The 19,447-nt window shown below is 36.1% G+C and overlaps 1 long non-coding RNA gene across 1 annotated transcript; it reads right to left on the minus strand.

Moving 5' to 3' along the window:
- Nucleotides 1-16,733: 16,733 nt before the first annotated feature.
- LOC133186157 (uncharacterized) lies at nt 16,734-19,191 on the minus strand. The gene is made up of 3 exons (XR_009721011.1): nt 17,678-19,191; nt 17,452-17,551; nt 16,734-16,826 (listed from the first exon to the last, which is right to left on the minus strand). It is a non-coding gene; the product is annotated as an uncharacterized LOC133186157 (long non-coding RNA).
- Between the last annotated feature and the right edge of the window lie 256 nt (nt 19,192-19,447).

Here is a 19,447-nt window from a genome sequence, read left to right on the forward strand (position 1 = left end):
AAAATAAAATAAATAAATAAAATAATCCAAAATGAGAAACAGCAATCATCAGAGAGCCAATTTTAGAAAGAGGTAAGTCATTGTGACCTACTTTAGTGGTATATTATATCCTCCTTTTTGATATGGTTTGAATAAGTAGTATGAACCCATGTCAGAAAGGCAACATATTCATGCTAACTAAAAATTTTCAAGAACACATGAATTCCATAAAAACAATATAAGAATGCACACACCGTTTTAGCATCCAAGAAAATTTCAGTGCATAAACATGTTATCTCACTGGCCCAGGTTTCTAATCCTTAATAATTTACATAATTTCCATAATGGAAACTGGCAATTAAGAAATTTGAGGGATATTTTTATGCTCTGTTTAATAAACACCAGAATATACAGCATAAACCCATAGCAAATAACATCAACTACCTAACAGACCTCAAAGAAATGATGCTTATATAATCATGGCTTATATAGTTTTAAAGGTAGAATCAATACTTCAACACTTATTCATAGAAATACTATAATGTATTCCCCTTGCTTCCCCATAACAAAACCCCTATCCTTCAATGCAGTGCAACAAATGCACACAACAAATGCTCAACATGCAGTTACTTTTTTTTCAATGGCATGTACAGGTTTTGATTAAAGTATAAAGTGTTCCTTAATGTGGCAGGAAGCCTAAGCCCATGCACTCTCCAAAAGGATGATATTGTTACATAGTACCCCACATCCTCTCACAACCCCTCCCACCTGTCAAATCCCAATACTGGGTAGATCCTCTCACAACCCTTCCTACCATCCAAATCCCAACACTGGGTAGATCCTCTTGCAATCCCTCCCACCAGCCAAATCCCAATACTGGGTAGATCCTCTCATAACCCCTCCTACCTCCAAATCCCAATACTTGGTAGATCCTCTTGCAACCCCTCCCACCATCCAAATCCCAATACTGGGTAGATCCTCTCACAAACCCCTCCCACCATCCAAATCCCAATACTGGGTAGCAATAGCAAGTTTTATAGGATTACATCTAGCCACCATATAATGTCAATACATGTACTTCCATTACTAAAATGTTACTTTCTTTTAACCTGATTCTCGTGGCACGGTAGTTAGAGCATTTGGTCTAGAGTCATGGAATAAGGAGCTGATCCTTAAGAAACATGTTCAAATCCAAAAGTGGAATGTGGAGAATGGTCTTTTGAATGAGACCGTTTGAAGAGAGGTCTCGTGTTGTAGTAGGTGCTGGCAAGATAAAGATCAACCATCACTGCTCAGTGGCCCTGATTGCCGAGTGTAGATATAAATTTGCAGCTCTCCACCAGCAAGCGGTGGTGTCTCAATATGAGTGAGAAATTCTTGAATGGATGTTAAACAGACAAACAAACAACACTGATACTTGTTTAACAAATTACAATGGTCTCTTGTGTAAAGTAAATTAAATATCAGGACTATGCTTCATAAACCTGTATTTCTGAAGGTCACAGTGACCTACAGATTGGTTGTGTTACTGTGACTGTTCTCAACATCATGTGATTTGTAATTTTAATTATCCTAAGAATAGATCACTGCACTAGTAAAATGAACAAATTAAACATTATTCATAGGTAAGCCTAGGTAAGCATATTCTAAAGTGTGGTAGGTCATTAGGTAACAGATTCAATGAATGCAACAAAAACAAAAAACCTAATGTCCTCAAATGCAATCATTTTTCTGTCAAAGATCAATAAGGCCTTAATGGCATAATAAACAGGTCATTGTGACCTGAAATGAGGTAAATATACACACTATCCCCAGGGTTCTCCTAAAAACAAGGTCCAATATCCAAGTCTTACAGTGGAAATAATATATAATCCAAAATGGGAAACAGCAATGATCGAGTCAATTCTAGAAAGAGGTAAGTCATTGTGACCTATACTTTAGGGGTATGTTATATCCTCTGAGGTTTGATATGGTATGAATAAGATCGTATCTGAACCCATGTCAGAAAGGCAACATATTCATGCTAACTAAAAATTTTCAAGAACACATCAATTCCATAAAAACAACAAGCACACACCGTTTCAGCATCCAAGAAAATCTCAGTGCATAAACATGTCATCTCACTGACTTGGGCTTCAACCATTAATAGTTTGCACAATTTTCACAGTGAAAACTGGCCTCCAAGAAGTGCATGATGCCAAATCAGGGCATACAGTTTAATGGCAGATTCAAAATAGTATGCTTGCACATATAAGCACCAGCTGGACTTGAAATGTGAGAACACAAAAGATGTTCAAATGAGACTGGTTTCTACCCAAACCAGCCATACTATTTTCTTGAATACATACAGCATAGTATCTGTACCAGCACCAGAGGTGCATGCATAGAGTTTGATAAGCTTAATACCACATATGTACTGTAATGTAAACCCTTTGCCTTTCCCCAAACAGGAATAGAGTTGTGCACAAAGATCAACATCCCATCACCCAAATATTTATAATCAAATACATATGCTTAAAAATGACCCCCAAGCAATGGGACAAATGGGGACATTCAAAAACTCAACAGTTACTGGTGACCTTTTTATCTGTACTCCCTACTTAGAGGGCCTCATAATCATCTGCTTTTTTTTTTAACTTGCTGTTTTGGTGAGTATAGTTGCTCAGGGATTATAAGCCATCCCAACATTGGATAGCAATTTGCTGAGAATTCAGAAGCTACCTACAATACATCCAGGACACCCATACTTTTAAAAATAACTTCTGTAAACCTTAAGTCCTTACTGAATGAAATCCGTTCATACAGTGGATCTCACAGGAATGAAGATATGCTTCAATTTATGTACATGTACATTTTGGAGTCATTATGACTTATAATTAATTATGCTATAACACCATTGTCCTCAACATTAAGTGACAAGGTCATTTACAGTAAGACTGACAAGTTAATTTACTAGATGACATGAAACAGCAATAAGAGCTAAACTTTTAAATGGATGCATGTGCAAGTCATTGTGACTTAATTTAAGGGTGAATCATGACCCCATGTTTTTTACTTCTATATGAAAAGGGAGTATGAACCCAGGTCAGAAAGGCAACATATTCATGCTAGCTAAAAATTTTCAAGGACACAAACTCAAATTCACAAAATAATATGCACACACCGTTTTAGCATCCAAGAAAATTTCAGCACACAAACATGTTACCTCACTGACTCAGGTTTTGCACACAATTAATTTCCTCTGTGGAAATTGACATTCAAGAAATATGATGTAAATGCTCTGTTTAATAATACAGCACAAAGCCAGAGCAAATCAAAACTACTGCTGTCCTCAGAGAAATGATGCAGAATCAGGGCAAAGTTTCAACAAAAACAGTTTGCACAGATTGTGCACATCTACACCAATATGATTACTAGAGATGGTTGAATGGAGATCGGGTACCAAGATGAGGTGCATCACTATCAGAATACGAAATGGTCCCGGTATCTGTACTAATCCCAATGGTGCTTTATTTATATGCCTTCACTTAGAAATACAGTGAAATACTGTAATTTTATCCCTTAGTTTTCAGTCATACAAAAATAGAAGAAGTGACTCTCGATCTCTCGAAGTTCAAGGGACCGCAAGAAAAGTTCGAGAGATCGAGGGGTTCGAGAGACGGAAAGTGAATAAAATCCGGAATTTTCAGTTCCGATCATCATTGTTCTACTATTATAAATACCGGAAGTATATGTCGATAATGTCATTGCACGTTTTCATTCGTATTTTACAGGTAATTCACTTGATTTCAACAACAGTGATCGTATTTTGAATAAATAAAACGATCTCTTTAATTTTCAGTATTTATTTGTTCTCATTTCATAATTACATGAAACCTGAATAGCGATCGTCGGCGTGGCTACCCCCAGGCACAGGTACTTGGGTCTTGGTTTATAAATATGTATACCTATTGATATGTAAAAAGTACTTTTTTTACATATCAATAGGTATACATATTTATAAACCAAGACCCAAGTACCTGTGCCCCCAGGGCTTCATCGGGTCCTTCACCAGATTTCTCGTATTAAATGGGTATTCAATTCTTCAGATAGGATTTCTTGTGCAGTGTTTGTCATACTGGGATTATGTAAACTCAATAAAACTTCATAATCTATGAAAAATTATTAACACGTCTCTTAAATTATTTTCTAAAAATTATCGTCTCGCTGTCGAGTCAAAATAAGTTGTGAATCAATTCGTTTATAGTATACCAATTGTAACCAATTAATTATATCAACACTCGGATGCTCACAGGTATAGTGTCATCTATGTAAACATCCAATTAACACCTCCATGCCAGCCCGAGGCGTACACTGTTATCAAAGTAAGTCTAAGCTGCATTAATTTTAAAGAAAAAAATGGGACCGGAGGTTCACTTCGAGAGATCGAGAACTTCGAGAGATCGGAGTTCGAGCCATCGAGAGTCACCTGTATATTTGAACACTTAGCCCAAATTCACACCACCTCCCAATATAATGTTGTCATAAATACAGCACAACAAATGCACATACCAAAGACTTAACAGTTACTCAATTTTTCAGTTGTATGTATGTTGAAGCAATATTAAAGGGTGCAGAACAGACCTTTGTTAAACTCAGTATCAATGAGAAACCTTAAAGCCCATATTCTTCTCACAGCCATAGAATTAAAATTTTCAAGGGCAAAAAATCCTGGAGATTTTGTACTCTGGCATACCAGCACTGGGCCCTAGGGGAGAGCATCATATTTAGTATGGATCATTTTTTTCTGGTCAACTTTAATGCCCTTAAATTATGTGATAGTTATTAACACAAGATAATGAATAGAACCCCTCTTCAAAATAAATCTCATAATGGAATATTAAGTGCTTACTTAAGGTTTCAGACAGAACTGTTCAAGTGTCTGTAGATGTGTTACGTGACAAGGATTGAATGTTTAAATGAAAAAGGACTGAAAATCCTGACCCTAACTAAAATATCCATGATGAAATTCCAATACAACACTCAGATATTTGACTGAAGGTCACAGTAACACAGACTTGACCTTTGACACACATTGTTCCTTAGATGCATCAAATGAAAATATCTCATAATCTTAGGCCTTATTAAATTATGTGATCCAGACAAAGATCAAGCAGTGATTGCAAGCAGATCCCAAATGGTGTCAATGGGTCTTTATTAGGTCTTTCCACCTTTCTGTGGAAAGACCTCTTGAAATGCTTATGTTTATTAGGTCTTTCCACCTTTCTGTGGAAAGACCTCTTGAAATGCTTATGTTTATTATTATTTTATTTCTCACCAGGACTTTTGAAACCGCAAGACTTATCGAAAAACTTTACAGTTCATGATACTGGATATTAAAAGTTATTTCGAAAAACGACCCCCCGTGTTTGACCCATGACCTCTTACGAAGTTATTGCCCCTTTCGCAAGAATAGCCTGTTATCGCTACTCCTTCGAAACCATAAACCGTAGAGATACAGAACCTTCACCAATGTTTTCGACTACTCGAGAGGACTTTTCAATCTTTTCATTGCGAAACGATTTGTCGAGCCCTTTAATGAATTACTGCCCCTGAGAGTTTTTGAAGTTTACGAATAATGACAAAATTCTCTAAACGATAAGTCGTAAAGACATGGGACCAACTGCATTAGATTTTGTGACCTCTGACCTTGAAATTTTTGTGAAGGTCAAAGGTCAAGGTCATTCAAAATATGAGAAAATTAGCTTTTTTAATATCTCTTTTGTCTTTCAACATATACTGAATATCTTTGCATCTGTAATATGTCCTTCTAAAACTATTTCAAAAATTTCATTCTTGTCCCCCGAGCTTGACCCATTCAAAAGTTGTCACCCCTTGTGCAACAAAACCTTGTTATCGCTACTCCTCCGAAACCGTAAACCGTAGAGATTCCAAACCTTCATCAGTGTCTTCGACTCATTTAGTACTCTCTTCATTCTATCATTGCGAAAGCATTCTTTGGTCCCTTGTATGAGTTACTGCCCCTGAAAGTTTACGCTGCTTACATTTAATGAACTTTTTTTTAAAACGGTGTATCCTAGAGACATGGGATCAACTGCATGGGCATGTTCGACCTTTGACCTTGAAATATAGGTCAAGGTCAAAGGTCAAGGTCATTTAAAAACATAAGAAATCCTTTATATATGTGTAAAATATAGCAATTCACCAAATGACCTTGAACTTTGACCTTGACCTTTGACCTTGACATTGGGTCAAATAGAAAAGCTAGGACATGCATCCAGCTCCAGTATCTGGTAAAAAGACAGAAAGTAAAGATTTCTTGGGTTTTTTTTTTTTTTTTGGATTTTTTTGTTTTTGTTTTGTTTTTTTTTTGGTTTTTTTTTTTTGAATGACCTTGACCTTTGACCTTGACCCAAGGTCACAATCAGGCTTAAGGAATTGGAAGTAGTTACAATTCTTAGTTTAAAAGAGGCATAAAATAAATAATTAACCTACCCCCCCCCCCCCCTTCTTAAAAAAAAAAAAAAAAATCACATCAACAACAACGTAGAATATTTCTGTCAAATTCAAACCAGACCTCGGATCGACACCATATTTGGTACAATTGTAGTATAGACCTCAGAGGAAGTTTCTGGAGAGTTTTACGGTGAGTCCTCTAAGTTTATAGAAGTCTTGAAGTTTCACGGCAAAAACTACAAGTTCTGTTGTGTTTGTAATTAAAGTGCAGGTGAACGAAGAAATGATCTAAACCTTTTATCGGCTATTTCTTCAGATGTCGTTAGCAGCATTCGATTCTCCTGATATGATACGACATTTTAATACCAAGCATTCTCTCTTTCTTTTACATTTGGAATTTATTTGATTTTTATTTAGAATTAATCAGTTTCCAGAAATAGCGATTTTCGGTAGATTAAAAACAATTCTCGCTTTCATTGTCGTGTTTCCCTTCTAAAAATGCATGTTGGGAGTTTAATTTGGGCTACACATATTTTATTAAACCCAAAGAAATGCTTATTTAAATGTTTCATATTTATTTCAGGATATTCAGTCAGAAATGTTAAAATCCGAACCCGATCTTTTAAGCTTACAACAAAGCTATTTACAAAAAAAATCAGCATGCTCACAATATCGATGAATCGGGCTACAGTCCATTAATACATTTTCATTAGGGAACAGTGTTAATGTTTTCTTACGCAGTCCGTCCCTTATTATTTAATATACTGCTTGCAAATTCAGGAACTATTTCCTTTTACGGAACTTCTTTCTTCCCCTACCGATTCTAAAAATACGCTTGCATTTCTTCTATAGTCTTAAACAATTAACTTACATATGTTATCGGAATGCGTGGCCGAATGGTTAGCGCACCTGCCTTTCAACCCAAGGGTTTTGAGTTCGAGCCTAGCTGGAGGAGCATTTTTTTTATTTTTTTATTTTTTTTTTTTTTTTTTTTTATTTTTTGCATTTTTCTCCTTTTTTTCAGCCCAAATGACATGGAAACACTTAAAAAGGTGGAAAGGCCTCTAATTGTTCTCTGAACAATTAGTCTCCTAGTTATTATTATTCTTCTTCTTCTTCTTCTTTTTCTTCCCGGACTTTTGAAACCGCAAGACTTATCGAAAAACTTTATAGTTCATGATACTGGATATCAAAAGTTATTCCGAAAAACGACCCCCCGTGTTTGACCTATGACCTCTTACGAAGTTATTGCCCCTTTTGCAAGAATAGCTTGTTATCGCTACTCCTTTGAAACCGTAAACCGTAGAGGTACGGAATCTTCACCAATGTCTTCGACTAATTGAGGGGACTCTTCAATCTTTTCATTGCGAAAGTATTCGTCAACCCCTTTTATGAGTTATTGCCCCTGAAAGTTTTTGATGTTTACAAATAATTAAAAATTTTCAAAACGATAAGTTGTAGAGACATGGGACCAACTGCATAAGATTCATTGTCCTTTGACCTTAAAATATATGCAAAGGTCAAAGGTCAAGGTCATTCAATATATGAGAAATTAAGCTCTTTTTATAGCTCTTTTGTCTTTCAACATATACTAAATATCTTTGCATCATTAATATGTCCTCTTAAAACTATTTCAAAGATTTCATACTTGTCCCCTAAGATTTACCCCTTTAAAAGTTATTGCCCCTTTTATTGAAAACCTTGTTATCGCTACTCCTCCGAAACCGTAAACCATAGAGGCACAAAACCTTCACTAATGTCTTCAGGGTCTTTAGACACAACTTCAATCTATTCAGTGCGAAAGTATCCGATGACCCCTTATATGAGTTATCGCCCTTTAATGTCTTTGCGCTTACTATTAAACCTAATAACTTTAAAACTAAAAGTCGTAGAAGCATGGGGTCAAGTGCAATGTGACCCTTGACCTTTGACCTTGAATATTTGTTCAAGGTCAAAGGTCAAGGTCATCTCACAATTTTTAAAATTTTCATTTTTTCTAACTTTCAAGCCATTTATGGATTCTATTTGAATAAAAATTAACTTTAGAGAGTTAAATATGAAAAATATATGAAATTCGAAGAAGGTGGAAAGACCTCTAATTGTTCGAGAACAATTAGTCTACTAGTTATATTAGGGATTATGACTGAACATCCCCCCCCCCCTCCCCCAAGTGTGAAACATGCATCAAAAGATATCCTTTTAAAAAATTTCTGTCTCACAGTGACTGACCTGAATTAGTAATAGCTACTACAGGGACACAGAGGGGTTAATAAAAGGCCATATTATTTAACAATGCAGCAACAAAATGTGAAACTGTCAGGGCTAACACACCATTACGAGAAAAAGCAAAAGCAAAATGTACAATGAACCTTATAAACTCATAAACACACTCAAACATAACAGACACTAACACACACACACATATATATTTATACATAAGTTTGAGATGTATAATGTCCAAACGCTGATATTTTCCACACAGTCCATCCCTTAACCTTTGTTCTTTCTTCAGAGTCCTGTCAGTCTGGTATACCTCTCCTCCTGTTTAAAACAACCAATCATATTCACTAAAGGTTTTTTATCCCTCCAATTAGGAATAGTACCAACAGTGATTCAATTTGGAGAAATAGCAGCAAAATATGAATATTATATCGAGAATTTTCTAATAATAGGATTAAAATGAAATAAATTAAATTCCATGCATGACAAGACCTTAAACTAATATATATCATGCCTCCCAATTATGCGGGTTATGCATTTTTTTTTTCAGCAACAGCTGCAACATTAATTCCCATACTAACAACCAAATAAAGCATATTATTGTTTAAATATCTCTCAATTTCATGTTTTTCAAGATGTAAGCCATTTGGAATATACTGCAGAATAATTAACATTCATGTGGGGCTAGTTTTCCTGGATTGATTTAATTTAACATGTTTGTTATTTTCTCATACCAGGTATATTAAAGAAAAAACTCTGAAACTAAAGGGTTTTTTTTCAATTCATGGAGGATGTAAATTTGTGGATGAGAGGCACCCAGAAGTCCACATATATTGAGCCACCATGAAATGTAGTGATACCAGAGTATACTGTTTACAACACATCTCACCAAAAACTAGTCTACTTCTGGAAATCAAAGTTTTTTGAAAATTTGTATGTTTCATACTTAGTGATTTACAATGTCAATGCAGTACTTATTGAGAAGTTTAAAGAGGAATTTCTGTTTTCAAAATTTTATAAAAATCAATGGGTTTTTTTGCATTATCAGCACCAGTTGTATAAGGGGGGAAAACAATGATCATATTCATCTTAAGCATGAAAAATGGTAGTTTTATAAAGAAATGTAGCAATTCTGTGAAATGAATGTGTTGTCAAATCCTGTTCTTAAATAATTGAGACATTTGTGTATGGACTCAAGTGACCTACTGAGAAAGTTTGAGCATGGATTTAGGTGACCTACTGAGAAAGTTTGAGCATGGATTCAGGTGACCTACTGAGAAAGTTTGAGTATGGAGTAAAAACTTCTGGTCAAGCCAATCTTCTTCTGTCCTGCAGGTTCTTCTAAGACTGGTGTAAAAGGCCAGTCCACCTCTTTGTCTGTTAACAAAGAACAAAGGAAGGTTAATAACAAAAGAATGTTCACACTTTATCTAATGGCAAAGAAATGTGAAATTTCAAACAGAAAAAAAGAAAAATATGTCTTATATCTTACTTTTATGTTAGGCAAAAGTTCATCACTTTCTTGGAACTCCAGATGAAACATGAATGCTCTTGAACACTGAATCCAGGTTAGCGTAACTCCCTGTTATCAAAGAATATAAAGAGATTAACAGAATTAAAGTACTTAAAGATATGGAATCTCAGAGTGAATTGAGTAGAGCTTGTATATTACCCTCACTTCTACAGTGGGCTGCTGGCAATGTTTTCTTCAAATTTTTCCATAACAAGAAGAACTGCTTTTAAACATTCGATGAAGACCAGCCTTGTCCCTTGTCTGTTAACACAGAATGTGTACAGATCAGTTAATAAAGGTACAAAGAATTCAACAGGTGAGAAATAGGGATATCAATTTACACAACGCAAGTAGCAGATCTAACTTCTTACCGTCTCCTGCAGGCCATAGTCAATGCTGGCTCTCAGTACTTTTAGCTGGTGTTCAACTCTTCCTAACCCAGAGAGTGGGAGACTGCCATCAAGGCTTCTGTGAACATAGATAGTTTAGAGTCAAATATGTGTTCTAATTAGACAGAAAGAGAAAACAGAAATCATGATAGTGCAACAAATGCAGCTCGTTTCTTACCACTTTGACTAATAAATGGCTGCTGGCATAATGGACACCCTGTACCCTGGCAATGTACTCCTCCTTACTGCATGGGGTGTCCAGCTCTTGGTACTCTTGCTAGCAGGTGACGTAATCTTCCAGACCTTTGACAGTGAAAGGGTCTGGTTGTCCTTGTTTCTTTAAGACAGAGATTTTACATATAAGAGGTTCCAGTCATAATCATGTGTGAAAGAGCACAAGCAATGGATTTAGCACATTTGATTTCTATCTTACCCTTTCTTCTATGGCTGGATGCTGTGGATCCCTCTTCCCTGAACTCCTCCTAAAAAGTGATAGATGTGTTCTCTGCCACAAAATTGAAGCTTGCCTAACCATTATTCTGTAAATAAAGAAAGTCAAGAGGTGTAATGTGTGTCCTAATTGGACTGACTTAGAATGAAACATAGCAATCAAAAAATGAAGCATATGTGGCTTGTTTCTTACCATTTTGGCCAATGTTGGCCTGTTGGTTTAGTGGATACCCTGTATCCTGGCAATGGTCTCCTCCTCCTTGTTTAGTTCTCCTCTTCCTTGTGTGGTCCTCTTCTTCATTGTGCGATCTTCTTCTTCAGTGTATGATCTTATTCTTCATTGAGTGGTTGTCCTCAATTTGGCATCTGTCCATACCCGCTGTCACCTGAAAAATTGTTGGGAAACAGTTTAATTAAGCTCTTAGTACTTTAGTTGTACGATTCTGAGATTTAAGATCAAAGGAGGCTCATTCTACATCAGTTAAGATGAGCATATAAAATGGACCCCATGTGTGAAAGAGCACAAACCATGGATTCAGTACATTTAATTGGTATCTTACCCTTTCTTCTATGACTGGCTGCTGTGGATCTCGGTTCCCTGGACTCCTCATTGTGAACGATGGAAGTGTCCTCTACCATGAGATCAAAGCTTTTCTAACCATTATTCTGTTAATATACAGAGTCCAGATGTCAAATGAGTGTCCTAATTGGACTGACAAAGAATAAAACAAAGCAATCAAAAAATGTTACATATGCAGCTTGTTTCTTACCAGTTTGGCCAATGTTGGCCTGTTGGTTTAGTGGATACCCTGCATCCTGGCAATGGTCTCCTATTCCTTGTGTGGTCTTCCTCTTCCTTGAGTGGTCATCCTCTTCCTTGTGTGGTCCTCTCCTCCTTGTGTGGTCCTCTTCTTCTTTGTGTAGTCTTCTTCTTTGTATGGTCCTCCTCTTCCTTGTGTGGTCCTCTTCTTCATTGTGCGATCTTCTTCTTCAGTGTATGATCCTATTCTTCATTGATTGGTTGTCCTCAATTTGGCATCTGTCCATACCTGCTGTCACCTGAAAAATTTCCCGGAAACAGTTTAATTAAGCTCTTAGTACTTTAGTTGTATGATTCTGAGATTTTAGATCAAAGGAGGCTCATTCTACATCAGTTCAGATGAGCACATAAAATGGACCCCATGTGTGAAAGAGCACAAACTATGGATTCAGTACATTTAATTTGTATCTTACCTTTTCTTCTGGCTGCTGTGGATCTTGGTTCCCTGGACTCCTCGTTGTGAATGATGGCAGTGTCCTCTACCATGTGATCAAAGCTTTTCTAACCATTATTCTGTTAATATACTGAGACCAGAGGTCAAATGTGTGTCCTAATTGGACTGACAAAGAATAAAACATAGCAATCAAAAAATGTTACATATGCAGCTTGCTTCTTACCACTTTGGCCAATGTTGGCCTGTTGGTTTAGTGGATACCCTGTATCCTGGCAATGGTCTCCTCTACCTTGTGTGGTCCTCCTCTTCCTTGTGTGGTCCTCTTCTTCCTTGAGCAGTCCTCTCCTCTTCATGTGGTCCTCTTCTTTTCTGTGTAGTCGTCTTCTTCTCTGTGTAGTCTTCTTCTTCTCTGTGTGGTCCTCTTCTTTATGTTGTCCTCTTCTTCACTGCGTGCTCCTTCATGTTCATATGCAGCTTGTTTCTTACCACTTTGGTCAATGTTGGCTTGTCAACATAGTGGATACCCTGTATTTTGGTAATGGACTCCTCATCATTGTGTGGTCGTCCACAATTTGGCATCTATCTATACCTGCTGTCATCTAAAAGTTTAGTTACAGTTTATTTTAGCTTGGTTAGATACTGAAATTCAAGATCAAAGAGAGCTCAGTTTACAACAGTTAAGATTAGCAGAAGAAATGGAATCAGTGATATGTACTTTACCCTTTATTCAGTGGTTGGCTTCAGTTGATCCCAACTCCCTGGACTCTTCTTCACAAGTAGTGTTGTCTTTTTTGTATCGGGATTGAGAATAACTATAATTCTGTTAACATACAGAGTCAAGAGTCAAACTAGTACTAGTACCAGTCTTAAATAAAGTGAAAATATAAAATCAAAATCTAAATTGCAAAAAACGCTGCCCGTTTCTTACCACTTTGGCCAATGTTGACATAGTGGATACCCTGTGTCCTGGCAGTGGTCTCCTCTTCCTTGTGTTGTATCTGCTGCCATCTGTCCATCCCTCCTTGTGCCCTTAATAATGGTAAAAACTGACACAGGATTAATACAGTTCCAAAACAATGGAAAAAGTACCTTTTAATCACCATTCTTAAACAAAAACATGTGAAAATTACATATTTAGGAAAGACACAAACATTTATAAATGAAAAAAGCAAAAAGGTTTATGTTAGTAATGTAAGTAAGAAAGGGAAGGGGAAGGGACAGGAAACAAAAAATACATGCAAAGGAAAAAAATACAGCTCACCTTGTCTCTCTGGCTTATAAGATCAAAATACAACCTTTTCTTGGGCTCATTGCATACCACTGGCTCCATTCTGTCTAAATTACATTTGTAAAATGTTTAAATAAACAAATAAATCTAACTTCTAAAATAAAATGTTTCATAGTACTTTATACGTTAAACACAGAACAAATGAAATTTATTTTGTGTTTATTCTAACCTAATTAACTAACACATACATTAACTTATACACTTTATATGTAAAGAATTACTGTTAACCAACTTTTATTCGCGTGCAAGAAATATTCACAAGTTTCGCGACCTTTAACTCGCAAATATTAATTGCCGCAAACCATTTAATTTGGTTTGTATTTGTAGAGAATGTTCCCTCAGTCGGGAAAATTAATTGTCATGGATTGATTTCAAACTGACGAGTCGCGAATAAAAATTGATGCGAATAATAGTTGGTTTACAGTACATCATCATAGGCTGTTCTTTGGCAGTTGAAATAGGAATATTTCGTCTCAAAATTGGGAAAAATTAACTCTTTGGCATTGGGAATGGTACAATTTATCAATACCAGTTCTTAGCAATTCTTGAAAAAACTTAACAAGATAAATATTAATGAAATTTTCAAATGGATTAATGCTAAATCAGATATGTTTATTATCACTATTATTGATGAATGCATGTATTGTTGAATAGTAAACATCATGGGGACTTTGCGGTTTGAATGTAACATGATGTTTAACCCAATAAATTTTCAACAACCTTCTCAGAAAAAAAGCAGTTTACTTGTCATTGATTGACCCTCCTTGAAATGATATTAAGGACACATTTGCAATGTAGTTTTGGACTTTATTTTCTTATTCCCTGTGTTGTTAAAGAGTTGCAATAATTGAAAGACCTTTGTAACATTTTATGATGCCTGGAAATTTTGAACAACTCATCTGAATCAAATTTTTTAGGAAATATACCAGTTAAAAGTATAATTTTGTTTGTTTTTTTTTTTATTAAAAAAATTTAAAAAACAGGATTTTCATCACTGATATCTGTTCAAAACTCCTGTTAATGTATGGTGATTTTTTTTTTGTCTAAGAACATCTAATGCTACCATGATTTTAAATTGAAAATGTCTTGGAAAATTATCAGTGGGAAAGGTACATTGAAAGTACATGTACTTTTTGTATGACCTTAAATTGAATACATATGGGTATCAGATTGCTTTTCACATATATATTTTAAAAAAAGATTTTTTTACGCTTAATTACCAAGTAAAATGTCTCTATGTCTGAGTAACCAAATAGCAGTTTTACTAAATGATACTTATACATCGATGTTTGACACTGGTTAACTAAGTACTCAGTGACAACACTAGTACTAAGACTTAGTCAAATGGCAAAGAAAAACAAACTTTCAGAGAGTCAAAAAAGAAGAGTTTGCACCTTACCTTCACTTCTAGGTAAAAGTAAAGTCTGTCCTTGATCTTGGTTCTCTGGTTTACGCATAACTGACATCTCTAAAACCCGGGAACCAGGCAAGCCTAACCTTTTTCCTGTCAACACAAGATATGGAGTGGTCAACAAAACAGAAAGTTAAAATTATCAGACTTCATCTAATGAAAGTTCTGAAATCTCTCAAAGTGAATGGAGTAGAGCATGTACCTTATCCTCCTCTATAAGGAAGCTTGCAGTCAATCAATACTCGTAACTCTTCTATAACATGAGGATCTACTCTTGAACATACATTGTAGGATCTAGGGTTGCCTGTTAACAATGTAATTAGAAAATGTTATTTTAATCAAGTAATGAAAAAGAGTGATGCAACTGAAATACTAAAAGAAGTGCAGCTTTTGCCTTACCTGTAGGATTTGCATCAGTCAATTTCAGCTCTACGTACTCTTGCTGGCAAGTGATGCACTCTGCTTAATCTTAGGATGGGTATTGTCTCTGAATGCTTCTGCAAAATACAAATTTAAGATCAAGAGAGGTTCATATTTACATCAAGTATGAAAGCACACAATAAATGGAGTCTGTACAAGGAGAAAGAGTAGGTCTTTGTATCTTACCCTTTCTTCTATGGTTGGCTGCAGTTGATCCTTGTTTCCTTGACTCATTGTGACAATTAATTGAGTCTTTTTTGTAGGATCAAGGCTTGTCAAGTCAATAATCTGTTAACATAGAAATTCAAGGGGTCAAAAGAGTCCCTTTTCTGATTCAACAGAAATCCAAAATGCAATAAATATAGCTGGTTTTTTACCACTTTGGCCAATGTTGGCCTGTTGACATTGTGGATACCCTGTATCCTGGCAATGGTCTCCTCCTCAGTGTGTTAATTGGTGGTTGCCATCTGTCCATCCCTCCTCTGTACCCCTAGCAATGAAAGAAACTGACAAAAGATTAGTACAGTTCTAAAGCAATGAAAGAGAAAGGACAAAAGATTATACCTATTTAAGGCTGCTTGGCAAAGGTTCCACATTCTGCTGCTTCAGACAGGCATTCTGTCAATTGAAATTCAAGAGGTTAAAGTGGGACTCAGTCTAGATAATTTTGAAAACAATGTAAAAATTAGAGGTACTGTGAACGTGGAGCTCATAAAATGGTACAACCTCTCTTATATGTGTACTATGGCAAATTCCATGTTTTGCTATGGAAATCCCCTATTAATTGCACAACCAAAATGTAAAATAGTCTTTAAAATAATCTATAAAATAAAGATTCTGTGGAAGTCTCAAATTTTATTCAATGGTTATAGGTAGAGTTGTGAATAAGGGATGGGTACTCCAAATATTAAAGATAGAAAAGCAGTGTCCACAATTACATATGGGAAACCCAATTATGTGTCAAATCAAAGGCATAAGTGCACTTTGTAATAAAAGACTATCTAAAAGTCTGATTGAATTTTATTCAGTGGTTATTGGAGAAGTTGCAAATAAGAGATAGCTTCCTCAAAATGTAATGGATAGACAAAAGGAAGGACAGGCAACCCTGCAATTCAGATAACCCTCACTTTTCAAGCCGGGGGTGGGGGTGGGGTGGGGGGTATAATAAGGAATTTGTGTTAGAAGAAAAGAGAGAACCTTACCGCATCTTTCAAGGTAGGCCTCAGTTTATGGTGTGACTGTTCTTCACTGCAGGGTCAAGGCAATCCAACCTCTCCCCCTGCTAAGGCAGAACAATAAATGCTTATATTACTGCAACTATTTCTTATGAACACAATGTAAAAGAAATTAAGGAAGAGATAAACAAGACGTAAACTATGTATATTACCCTAGCATGGTTGGTTGTTGCAGTGGATCCTTCTGGTCTGGACTCTCTTTCTGTCTAACTGGCTAATTTAAAACTGGTGATGGAGGACAATCTAATACTCTAAAAAAAAATAAATGAAGGTCAATAAAAGAAAGAAAGATTTCAGCAAATGAAAAAAAAGATATAAAATCCCACACACAAACAGGTTGTTTTTCAAACACAGATGCCCAGTCCATGATAAATTATTTAAATGTTGGTACCCCCTAAAAGACCTTAACAAGGAGTGCACATAAAAAAAGAAAGCCCTTGCACCAGCTGTTCAGTTGTTATGGCTAATATTTAAGCTTTTCAAAAGAAAATCAAATCCAAGGTCATGATATCTAAAATAATTCAAAGGTCAAAATCATGAGGTAAAAATGTAGGCCATCAGAGAAAGGGATTTTGTCACAAGAAAAACAAATGTGAAATATGGTAGCTGTTGAAGCAATCATTCAGGTGTTATGGACAAGATTAAAGTTTTTCAAAAGTAAGCCACTCTTGGTCAAGAGGTCAAAAATATTGATATCCTAAGAAAGGGCTTGTCACAAGAAATATGAAATGTGAAAGCCCTAACACATACTTCTCAAAGTTAGGGTCAAGGTTAAAGTTTCTGCAGACAAACAAACAGACAGATGGACAGACAAAAAAGTGATTTGCCCTGAATCTCAGATTATGGGGACCTTAACAGAGAAGATTTGTGTCTTACCCTCACTTCTAGGTTAGGCCACTGTTCATCCTTACTCCTGGCACTCTAGTTGAATCATGACAGTCTGCTCTGAAACATGGTTTCCAGTCTAACTCTCTACCTGTTCAAACAGAATGTGAAGAGGTAAACTCAGACTTCATCAAGTGAAAAAGTTCTTGAATCTCTCAGAGTGTATGGAGTAAAGATTGTGACTTAACCCTTTTTAGATCTCTGTACTCTTGCTTACACTCATCTCAATCTTAGGATTGGCTATCACTTCTGTAGGATTAAGTGCTGCTTGTCCCTGCTTCTGTAGGATTAAGTTCTGCTTGTCCCTGCTTTTGTAGGATTATGGTACTGCTTGTCCCGGCTTCTGTAGGATTATGGTACTGCTTGTCCCTGCTTCTGTAAGATTAAATACTGCTTGTCCCTGCATCTGTAAGATAAAATACTGCTTGCCCCTGCTTCTGTAAGGTTGGCTACTGCTTGTCCCTGCATCTGCAAGACTAAATACTGCTTGTCCCTGCATTTGTAAGATTGAATAATACTTGTCCCTGCATCTGTAAGATTAAATATTTCTTGTCCCTGCTTCTGTGAGATAAAATACTTCTTGTCCCTACTTCTGTAAGATTAAATACTGATTGTCCATGCATCTGTAAGATTGGCTACTGCTTGTCCCTGCTTCTGTAAGATTGGCTACTGCTTGCCCCTGCATCTGAAAGATTGGATGTTGCTTGCCCCCTGCATCTGAAAGATTGGCTACTGCTTGTCCCTGTATCTGTAGGATTAAATACTGATTGTCCATGCATCTGTAAGATTGGTTACTGCTTGTCCATGCATCTGTAAGATTGGTTACTGCTTGTCCCTGCATCTGTAAGATTAAATACTGCTTGTCCATGCATCTGTAAGATAAAATACTGCTTGTCCCTGGTTCTGTAAGGTTGGCTACTGCTTGTCCCTGCATCTATAAGATTAAATACTACTTGTCTCTGCATTTGTAAGATTAAATTATGCTTGTCCCTGCATCTGTAGGATTAAATACTGCTTGTCCCTGCATTTGTAAGATTAATTACTGCTTGTCCCTGCATCTATAAGATTAAATACTGCTTGTCTCTGCATTTGTAAGATTAAATACTGCTTGTCCCTGCATCTGTAGGATTAAATACTGCTTGTCCCTGCATCTGTAAGATTAATTACTGCTTGCCCCTGCTTCTGTAAGGTTGGCTACTGCTTGCCCCTGCATCTGAAAGATTGGTTATTGCCTGTCCATGCATCTGTAAGATTAAATACTGCTTGTCCATGCATCTGTAGGATTAAATACTGCTTGTCCCTGCTTCTGTAAGGTTGGCTGCTGCTTGCCCCTGCATCTGAAACATTGGCTATTGCTTGTCCATGCATCTGTAAGATTAAATACTGCTTGTCCATGCATCTGTAGGATTAAATACTGCTTGTCCCTGCATCTGTAAGATTAATTACTGCTTGTCCCTGCTTCTGTAAGGTTGGCTGCTGCTTGCCCCTGCATCTGAAACATTGGCTACTGCTTGTCCCTGCATCTGTAAGATTAAATACTGCTTGTCCCTGCTTCTGTAAGATTAAATACTGCTTGTCCCTGCTTCCATAGAATTGGGTGCTGCTTGTCTTTGCATCTGTAAGATAAAATACTGCTTGTCCCTGCATCTGTAAGATAAAATACTGCTTGTTCCTGCTTCTGTAGCATTAAATACTGCTTGTCCATGCATCTATAGGATTAAATACATATATATACATATACATACATATATATATATATATATATATATATATATATATATATATATATATATATATATATATATATATATATATATATATATATATATATAGAAATATACAGTCAAACCTCATAATCTCGAACTCAAAGGGACCATGAAAAATTTCAAAACATCTTAGGATTCTAAATATCCAGGGTAAAATACTAAAAGAATAGGGTAAAGACTTATAAATCACTTAAATATATCCATGATTTTTAAGATATCAA

This window comes from Saccostrea echinata, unplaced genomic scaffold, assembly GCF_033153115.1.
Source record: "Saccostrea echinata isolate AGI-Se365-2 ecotype Australia unplaced genomic scaffold, CSIRO_AGI_Sech_v1 ptg000012l, whole genome shotgun sequence".
In the NCBI taxonomy this organism is placed as follows: domain Eukaryota; kingdom Metazoa; phylum Mollusca; class Bivalvia; order Ostreida; family Ostreidae; genus Saccostrea; species Saccostrea echinata.